The sequence below is a fragment of the Apium graveolens genome, chromosome 3 (genome assembly GCF_009905375.1).
Source record: "Apium graveolens cultivar Ventura chromosome 3, ASM990537v1, whole genome shotgun sequence".
NCBI classification, from domain to species: domain Eukaryota; kingdom Viridiplantae; phylum Streptophyta; class Magnoliopsida; order Apiales; family Apiaceae; genus Apium; species Apium graveolens.
Window position 1 is genome coordinate 44,650,800 of NC_133649.1, and position 8,734 is coordinate 44,659,533.

The 8,734-nt window shown below is 37.6% G+C and overlaps 1 non-coding gene across 1 annotated transcript; it reads right to left on the reverse strand.

Annotated features, from left to right (window-relative positions):
- Window positions 1–1,162: 1,162 nt before the first annotated feature.
- Window positions 1,163–1,269, reverse strand: LOC141716227 (small nucleolar RNA R71). Its single transcript, XR_012572944.1, has one exon. It is a non-coding gene; the product is annotated as a small nucleolar RNA R71 (small nucleolar RNA).
- Between the last annotated feature and the right edge of the window lie 7,465 nt (window positions 1,270–8,734).

Consider the following 8,734-nt stretch of genomic DNA (forward strand, 5'->3'; position numbering starts at 1 on the left):
AATTTTAACCATCTTACTTGCCCTATGTAATCAAGATAGATAACTTGTGCTTAAACCGTTATATTGTCAAATTCTATAGACATATAGGGTCTCAATATAATTGGTGCCTATTCAGCTTCTATCTCTTTTGTGGATGTCTGGTAGAATGGTACTCGTGCAATAAAAGTTGGCGTTTATCAGTTCTGTGTTGTCTGATTAGTATCATCACCATTGCATGCTAAGGTTAAGAATAATAAGACTATTGAATGAAGTATTTAATGAAGTTAGAATCCCATGTTTGTCATACATATTAATTCAGTCAATCTTATTCTCGTAGTTATAATTGTTAGCGTAATTCTTAGTTATAAACAATCTCACTTTGTTATCGTCTTAGTATTGGATAATAACCACACATTATTGCTTAGGTGCGAGAATTACTTAGTTAACCAATACAGTCTCTATGGGAACGAATCTGATTTATATCGTATTCTACTTGCGAACTCGTATACTTGCGTGTATTATTAGCGCGTGTTTAACAATAGGTGCATATTCTTAAATTAACCAAAGAGTCTCTGTGGGAACGAATTTGATCTAAATCTTATACTACTTGCGAATGCGTATACTTACGTGTATTATTAGCACGTGTTAACGTCCTAACAAGTTTTTGGCGCCGCTGCCGGGGACTCATTGTTAATTTTTAGTTATGTGCTTGTCATCAGTGGTCGTTAAAGTTCACTGACTCGGACTCTTTTACTTGCACGGTTTACTTGTTGTGGTTCAGGTACTCATTGCAATGGGAGATCCAGCAGCACGAACGAAAGCCTTGATGGATATTTCTCAACCCAAGATCAATGACATTCAATCTAGCATTGTCAGGCCAGCTATCACAGCTAATACCTTTGAGATCAAGCCTGGCATAATTCAGATGGTACAAAATTCAGTTCAGTTTGTGGGTGCTCCAACGGAAGATCCCAATACGCACATTAGGGATTTCATAGAGATCTGCGACACCTTCAAGTTCAATGGTTTTTTTGAAGATGCTATAAAGCTGAGGATTTTTCCATTCTCTCTGAGGGATAAAGCTAAGTGCTGGTTACATTCTCTACCAGCAGGTTCTATCACCACTTGGGAGGATCTTGCTCAGAAGTTTCTTACTAAATTTTTCCCTATGGTGAAGACAGCTACAATCAGAAACACTCTTACTCAATTTACGCAGCAATTGGGAGAATCTCTATGTGAAGCTTGGGAGCACTACAAGGAGATGCTTAAGAAGTGTCCTCATCATGAAATGTCTGATTGGATGATCATCAATTGTTTCTATAACGGGTTGGGAGCACCGTCAAGACCCATGCTCGACACAACATCAGGTGGAGCATTATGGGCAAAGAGTTATGAGGAAGCTTATGATCTAATTGAACTGATGGCTGCTAATGAATATCAGTATCCAACCCAGAGATTTCCATACGGCAAGGTAGCAGGAGTTCTTAAAGTGGATACAGCTACGACTATCACTGCTCAACTAAGGGCGTTGTCTATAAAGATCGATTCTCTGGCTAACTATGGTGTTAATCAGATAACCAGAGTTTGTGAGCTGTGTGCAGGTTCGCATGCGACGGAGCAATGCGCTATATCTAGTGAATCAACTCAGTTTGTGATCAACTTTTAGAGATCGTAGCAACCAGTTCCAGACACTTATCATCATGACAACTGGAATCATCCTAACTTCAGCTGGAGCAACAATCAGAATGCGATGCAGCAGCCGTTCCAATAGTTTACAAACAAGCAATTCAATCATCCTGGTTTTCAGCAACAATTTACACCAATACAACAACTCCCACTTCAACAACAAACTCATGGAGGTGCAGGTCAATCTTCGAATGAAAAATATGAATTGGAGGAGTTGAGGCTTATATGCAAAAACCAGGCTCTTATATGCCAAAGCCAGGCTGTTTCTATCAAGACTCTGGAGAACCAAATTGGGCAGATTGCCAATGGTACTGCTGAACAATTGATTGCTCACCCTTGCAGAATGTTTCGTATATGTATTGCAGATGTCTAGGGGATGCTTCCGTGATAGTCAGGGCAGAGTTCCAGTTTCTTCCGCTTCGGGCTCCTCTGAGGTAGTTGTGTTAGACCAAAGTTGGTCTGTTGAGTTGCTGTATTAAGATAGTATTGTCAGGATTGTCTTTAGTAAATTGGTTTTCTGATGATTGTAACCTAAGTCATACTTAAACCTGGAAAAGATCTTGGAAAAAGGGGTTGTGTTTATATAATAATGTTGAGTTGGATTATGTTATGTTGTTATTATTGTTATTGATGACGTCAACTCCTGAATCCGGGGTTGAGGCCGTCACACATTTTGAAGGATTACTCAACTAAGGGGGAGAGATTATAAAGAGATTATGAACTGATAGTCTTTATGTAACTAAGTAGAGGGATTTCTAACTTTATTGTACTAAGGAAGGGATTTTTCATCTTAGGGGGAGAGATTATTGGTTTTGGTACTGGATTCTAAAAGATTATAAAGAGATTATGAACTGATAGTCTTTCTGTAACTAAGAAGAGGGATTTCTAACTTTATTGTACTAAGGAAGGGATTCTTCATCTTAGGGGAGAGATTATTGGTTTTGGTTCTGGATTCCAAAATGTGTCTATGTGCTCTATGGGAAGATCTGAAGATGATTAATGACAATATTTGGAAGACGTATTTATCTGTAACTTTACATAAGGGAGCGAAGAATATGTTCTCTGTTGAAGCTGAATGTGTATAGAAGATGCGGTAGATATAAAATAGAATTATTTCCAAGTCCAGGATTGAAAGTTGAAAGCTGATTGAAGATTTTTGGATAAGATTAGTTGAGTTATCCTCCAAACTGTTGCTTCTCCATTATTATTTACCGTCAGGTGTAACAGTCAAATAGGGGGATATTGTTGAGCAAGATTGAAGTTGTACGTTTAACTCAACAATACTGGTTTGGATAACTAAACATAAAACAAGGACTTTGAAATAATCTATGTTCCACTAGGATCAGTACAAATTGTCCATTGGGTATATGCACAAAAGGTTTTGTTAGATGCAGTGAAGAAGACCTCAACAACGATCCGTATGAAGTTCATTAATATGTTCAGGCATCGGAGGAATAAGGTTGGAGTCATTCGAAGCAGTTATCAGAATCAGTGTGAAGATCTCAAGGGTTCCTAGTGTAGTTGGTTATATTTGGTAGAAGACATAACAATGGTTTGTCCGGGTATAATACGAAGGCCTGAGAGCGGAATTAGTCATCTGTGAGCCAGACCCGTGCACTAGACGTCAGTGATCCGTGAAAGGAAATGGAGTATTATTTTTAGAAATACTGTTAAGTGGATTTTGTGCTCGAGGAGTCTGGAAATATTTTGAGGTAAAAAGTCCCAGAGATTAGAAGGCCTGAAGATACAGAGGAGTACATCCCGAGGATTTACAGGATTTATTTTTAATCAATGACTGATTTTTTATTAAATGAATAAATGAAAATTATTACATTTATTTATTTAATTTAAGATCATAAATTAATTTTAAAATAAATAAATTAAAAGTTGATTTTTATTAAATGAATAAATGAAACTCATATCATTTATTTATTTAATTTAATATCAATATTTAATTTTGGTAAATTAACATTAATGTTTGAATTTTATTTAAATAAACAAATAAACTCAAAGTTTATTTATTTATTTATTTTAAATGTCAAGTGTTTATTTTTAATTACTAGCCAAAAAATCGATTTATTTTTAAGAAACCAGGTCAGCTTTACTCGGCAATGGGAGAATTGGCAGGGTGTATGTATCTGTTTTCAAATGATAAAGAAACACAAGAATTACAAGCAGGAGTAATATAAATCAAAGGGAGCTCACATGTTATTGATGCAGGTATTTCTATAGTAAAACAAATCAAAAGAAATTCATGTGCAAAGAAAATCACAGAATTGGCAGGCTCATTTAACCTATTGTGATGATAGCTTTACACGAGCGTGACGTGCGTCACTTGTTTCCCTGTTTGTATTGACCCGCGTGCATCTCACTTCTTTTTATGGCCAGCAGCTTTGAATCGAACAGAAATAGAAAAGCAGTACAACTGCTTTTGGTTTTGTAACACACGAATGGCGACTTCCTCCTATATTGTTGCCGCGTGAATCACATCAAATCCTCATGTGCTGTTTGCTATTGTAAGAAATAATATAAATCAGATGCATTGTCTTTTACAACAGAAAGAACCAAGTACATGCTCTTGATCAGCATAGAAGAAAGTATAATTCCTGGTCGCCACAGAATTTATGCATGCAAATGTTTTTCTCCTACTGCTACGTATAGTCGCCATAGGAAGAATTATTCGTCGGTGCACTAATCACAAAATACTATTTTAAGTCGCCACAGATCCTCTTGGTCGCTGTTATTCCCAGTGAACTAACAATGAAATTTACAGAAGGGGGTTAAATGTAAATCTCAAAACTTTTTCAAGTTTTGAGCAGTTTCTAGTCTATGTGTTTTGATGAGCAAGTGTGTGTGAATTGCTTTAAGCAAATGCAAACAAATATATATTCAAACACAAATGTAAAGAACACAACAGATTTAAAAACTTTTCTGGTGGATTTGTTGTTCACCAGAGATGTGTTATTTCAGAAAATCTGTGATTCAAAGAATTAAATCACATATGCTTCCTAGTACAAACTAGATAATTTTCTCTCTGAATTTTTCTAAACAGCTCTGGAAAATTCACATCTAATTACTAGCTGCTACTTGGTTTATATATCACCAAGTTTACAAGTGAAGACAAAACTGTAAAATACAATTAAAAGATTCATCACATGTTTCTTCTTCATTTCTCTATCCAATGCAATTTAGGTTTAGCTATGAATCTTTGAATACTTCCTTGTTTGCACCAGAATGGAAATGCTGCATTTTCTTGATTCCTCCTAGAGGCTGCCACATTCCAGTTTGTCTCTGTCAACCCATGTGCCTCTGTCAACTTATGAATTGTCACTATCAACTGCTATTGAACTAAGTATCCGTTGAAGCTTTCATCCGTTGATGCTTTATCCGTTGAAGCTTTATCCGTTGAAGCTTTATCCGTTGATGCATCTAGCAGTTGAAGCTTTATCCGTTGATGCATCTAGCAGTTGAAGCTTTATCCGTTGAAGCACTTATCTGTTGATGGATGTTATCTGTTGAAGCTTTAGAGACATCCGTTGAAGTTTTGTTTCTTATCCGTTGAGGGTCTTTAATATCAGTTGATACATTTTCACTTATACAGGATTACAAAGCATGAAATATTTACAATTAGCTCTCCTATTTGCATATCCACTAGTAGTCAACATGACTGATAATTTTCCACAACATCTAAGAAGTACAACTTAAATACAGAGACTGAAATGTGCTACAATACTAAACTTATTTCTAAGTAAAGCTACTCCTTCAACGGATAACCAAAATGGTCTTATCCGTTGAGGCTACAAACACTAGATTTCTACTTAAGTGTTTTGTTTAACTTATCATCAAATTAATACACATATTCCTAACAATCTCCCCCTATTTATGTCTACTAGAACTGTAGGCATAAATTTGGGTTTAACTTGATGATAACAAAACACTTAATAAACATATGAACTGTAATAAAGCAGAAATTCAAAAGTGCTGCAAAAATGTGTATACTGAGATGGAATTGAAGAATTACATTATTTCCAAGGGTGCTCCTTTAGCCTGAGCAGATTAATTTCTTTTCCTTTGATCCCTTGTTTTCTTTCCTAGCCTCCTATCATTCTCCTCTAGTTGGAGTTGAAGTTGTCTGTAGAACTCAGCTTCATCTTCTTCATTGATGTCCAACTTAGATTGCATATCCTTGAGAGTTTCATTACTGGAAATCTTGAGCTGATCTTCAAGTCTGAAAAATCTTCTGACTCCTTTATTGTCCCTGAACTCCATCAACCAATGAGGTGATTTATGAACTGTAATTTCTCTTTCTTGGATGAGTAATGTTCTAGGTAAGGCATTGGGCTCCCACCAAGTCTTCCTTATGCTGGCAATCTTGTTGAGAATCTCAGTTTTGGCATCCTGGTAAAGCCAGAATCCCTTTTTATGGCTGAGTAGACTCTAACCAAGGTAGAGTAGCCTTCATTCAGAATCCTGTAGAGAGGTCAGGTCCTTTCCCCACTTCCTTTATATTTGAACACTAGTCATTTTGGAAGCTGTCTGTAGGCATCTATTCCCCTTACTTCCTCCTGCTCATCCAGATAGAGTTCAATGTCTAAAAATTCCTTTATGTCACAAATGTGAACATAATCATCCTTTGAGGCTTGTGGCTTAGGATTCTGAGTGAATTTGATTGAGGTTAGAGGAGGTGTTGATTTGATTTTCTTTTTCTGTTTCTTTGATGGTGGAGAAGTGGTTATGAAGGTGGGCAATTTGATGGTGTCCCAATCAATTGGTTCCTTCTTAGGAGTGATTGTTTCACGATGGATGTTTATGAAGGGGTCATGCACAATGGGTTCAGGAATAGAAGGTAGTGGTTTGGATTTTGATTGGGTTTCTTCAGTTTCATCTACCATCTTTCTTTTTGTATTGGCCTTTTTTCTGTTCTCTTTCTGCCATTCCTTTCTTTCCTTACTTTTTTCTTCCACATCATCACTAATCATGTCCCCCATACCTGCATCTTCACTATTGTCTTCAATTTCTTTCTTTTCTTCAGCTTGACTTGACTTTAGCTATTTTTCAAGCTTTGCTTGTGCTCTTTTATCAGCCTTTAGCTTTTTAGCTTCTTCCTTCAACCTTCTGGCTTCTTCCCTCTTTGCTATTGAGAATTTGGGATGTCCTTGTATCACACAGATACTCTTTCCCTCTCTAAAGATAATAGCCATATTCATCCTTTCAACCACATCCTTGGTCTCCTTGTGCTTCATGATATTACTACCCAAAACCTTGTCTTCATTAGGCTTTGGAAGAGGAAAGTCCACTTCCTTCCGCTGAGCAAGGCTTAGAGGGTTCTTTGTAGAATCCTTATTGGATCTGTTGTTGGGCTTGAGAACCATAGGTTTCAGATTCTTGGAAGAAGTCTCTCTAACCTTATTCCTCCTTACTAGCTTGAGCTCCATAATGATTGGCTCCACCTTTGTGCTATGCTTCACAGATTGTGATTTAGAAGTTGTAGAACCAAAGATTTGTTGCATCCTTTCATCAATTTTCTTCCTTTGCTCTTTGACTTTCATCTTAGCTGTTGCTATCTCGATTAGATCAATTCCATCAAGTTTTCCTTTGATTTGAAGAGTTGGGGAAGTGGTGATGGCAGGAACTAGCACTTTAGATATTTGAACTGTTGTTGATGGCTCTCCTTCCCCTTCCCTTTTATTCTCCCCCTTTTTGTCATCATTAAGGATAGGGGTCAAGCCTTGTGCTTTTGCCAGCTGCATTAGTAGATTTGTCTGAGATTGTTGATTCTGAAAAATGGTGACCATAGAGTCTTCAATGATTTGAACTCTGTTTTCCAACCTGGCCAGCCTCTTGTCAGCATCAGATTCTCTCCTCAATCTCACCAACAAATCTTGCATAGTACTATAAGGCATAACTAAATCCAACTTCTCAGCATTGTAGGATTTCAGATCAGGAATATCCTGCTTGAGTTCATCCACACTTAAATTCTGTCTGATATTCTGCAACTGCAAGAGATGCAGAGAGTCTAGATGAGCTTGAAGAATAGCCTTTGTACCAGCATCTGTTGTCTCCTGAAGGGCCTGTTGAATAGTTATTACTTGCTTGACCAAAGCTACACCAAACTGTCCTGGTGTAGATTCCTTTGCCCATGCCCATTCAGGTAGATTTGGAACAGAACTTGGGCCTGCATCTCCCCCTAAGTTCATGCTCCCATCCAAAGAATTAGAGTCATCATCATTAGAATTTGCTCCAAATTCTTCAGATGGCTCACCAGCTCGAGAAGGCATCCTATTGACAACAGCTTTATCTCTTAGAAGAGATTCTGAAGTGTGTACAATGTTCAAAGTCTGCTCTGCCTCCACATTGCCCTGAGCAGCCAACAGTTGATAGGCTGAAACAGGATGAGTAAAAGTGTCAGCATCCAAGGAAATGTTATCAATTTCAGCTTTGTAATGTTGCTGAAATTGTCTTCCCTTTTCAGCATCATCCACAATCATTGACTCACTAGCAATGGCTGGATCCACCCTTATAGCTTCTGTACCTGCCTTTCTCTCATTTTCTATATATTCTTGCATCAGAGGCTCCCCCTGGCTCACACACACCCTGACACCCTCACCCTCACCTACTAAGGTGGCACTCCCCTCACTTACTTTTTCCATGCTGGAAGAAATAGCATGCATATTTTGACTCTCAACCTCTCCTTTTGCCTGGGAGCAACCCAGCCTCTCACTCAAAGAATCACTCCCTTCCCTCAATCCTAGAAGTGATTGTACAGTAACCATGTCTTCTACACTTGGAATAGAATCAGTTATATGTGTAGAGACCATCAACGGATAGGGAGTATCCGTTAAAGTGGAAACTGATGATATCAACGGATAACTGCTATTAAGCTTATCTGTCGAAGAGCAATCACTTGTCAACAGATGAAAAATATCCGTTGAAGAAGGAAAAGATGTAGATATGGAAAGTGACATAATTGTTGAATCTGTGTGAATTGATTTTAAGTGAGGTGACACAGATTCTTCAACTACATCTGAAAGAATTGGCTGATGATCCAACAAATCATCTAAATGATGAT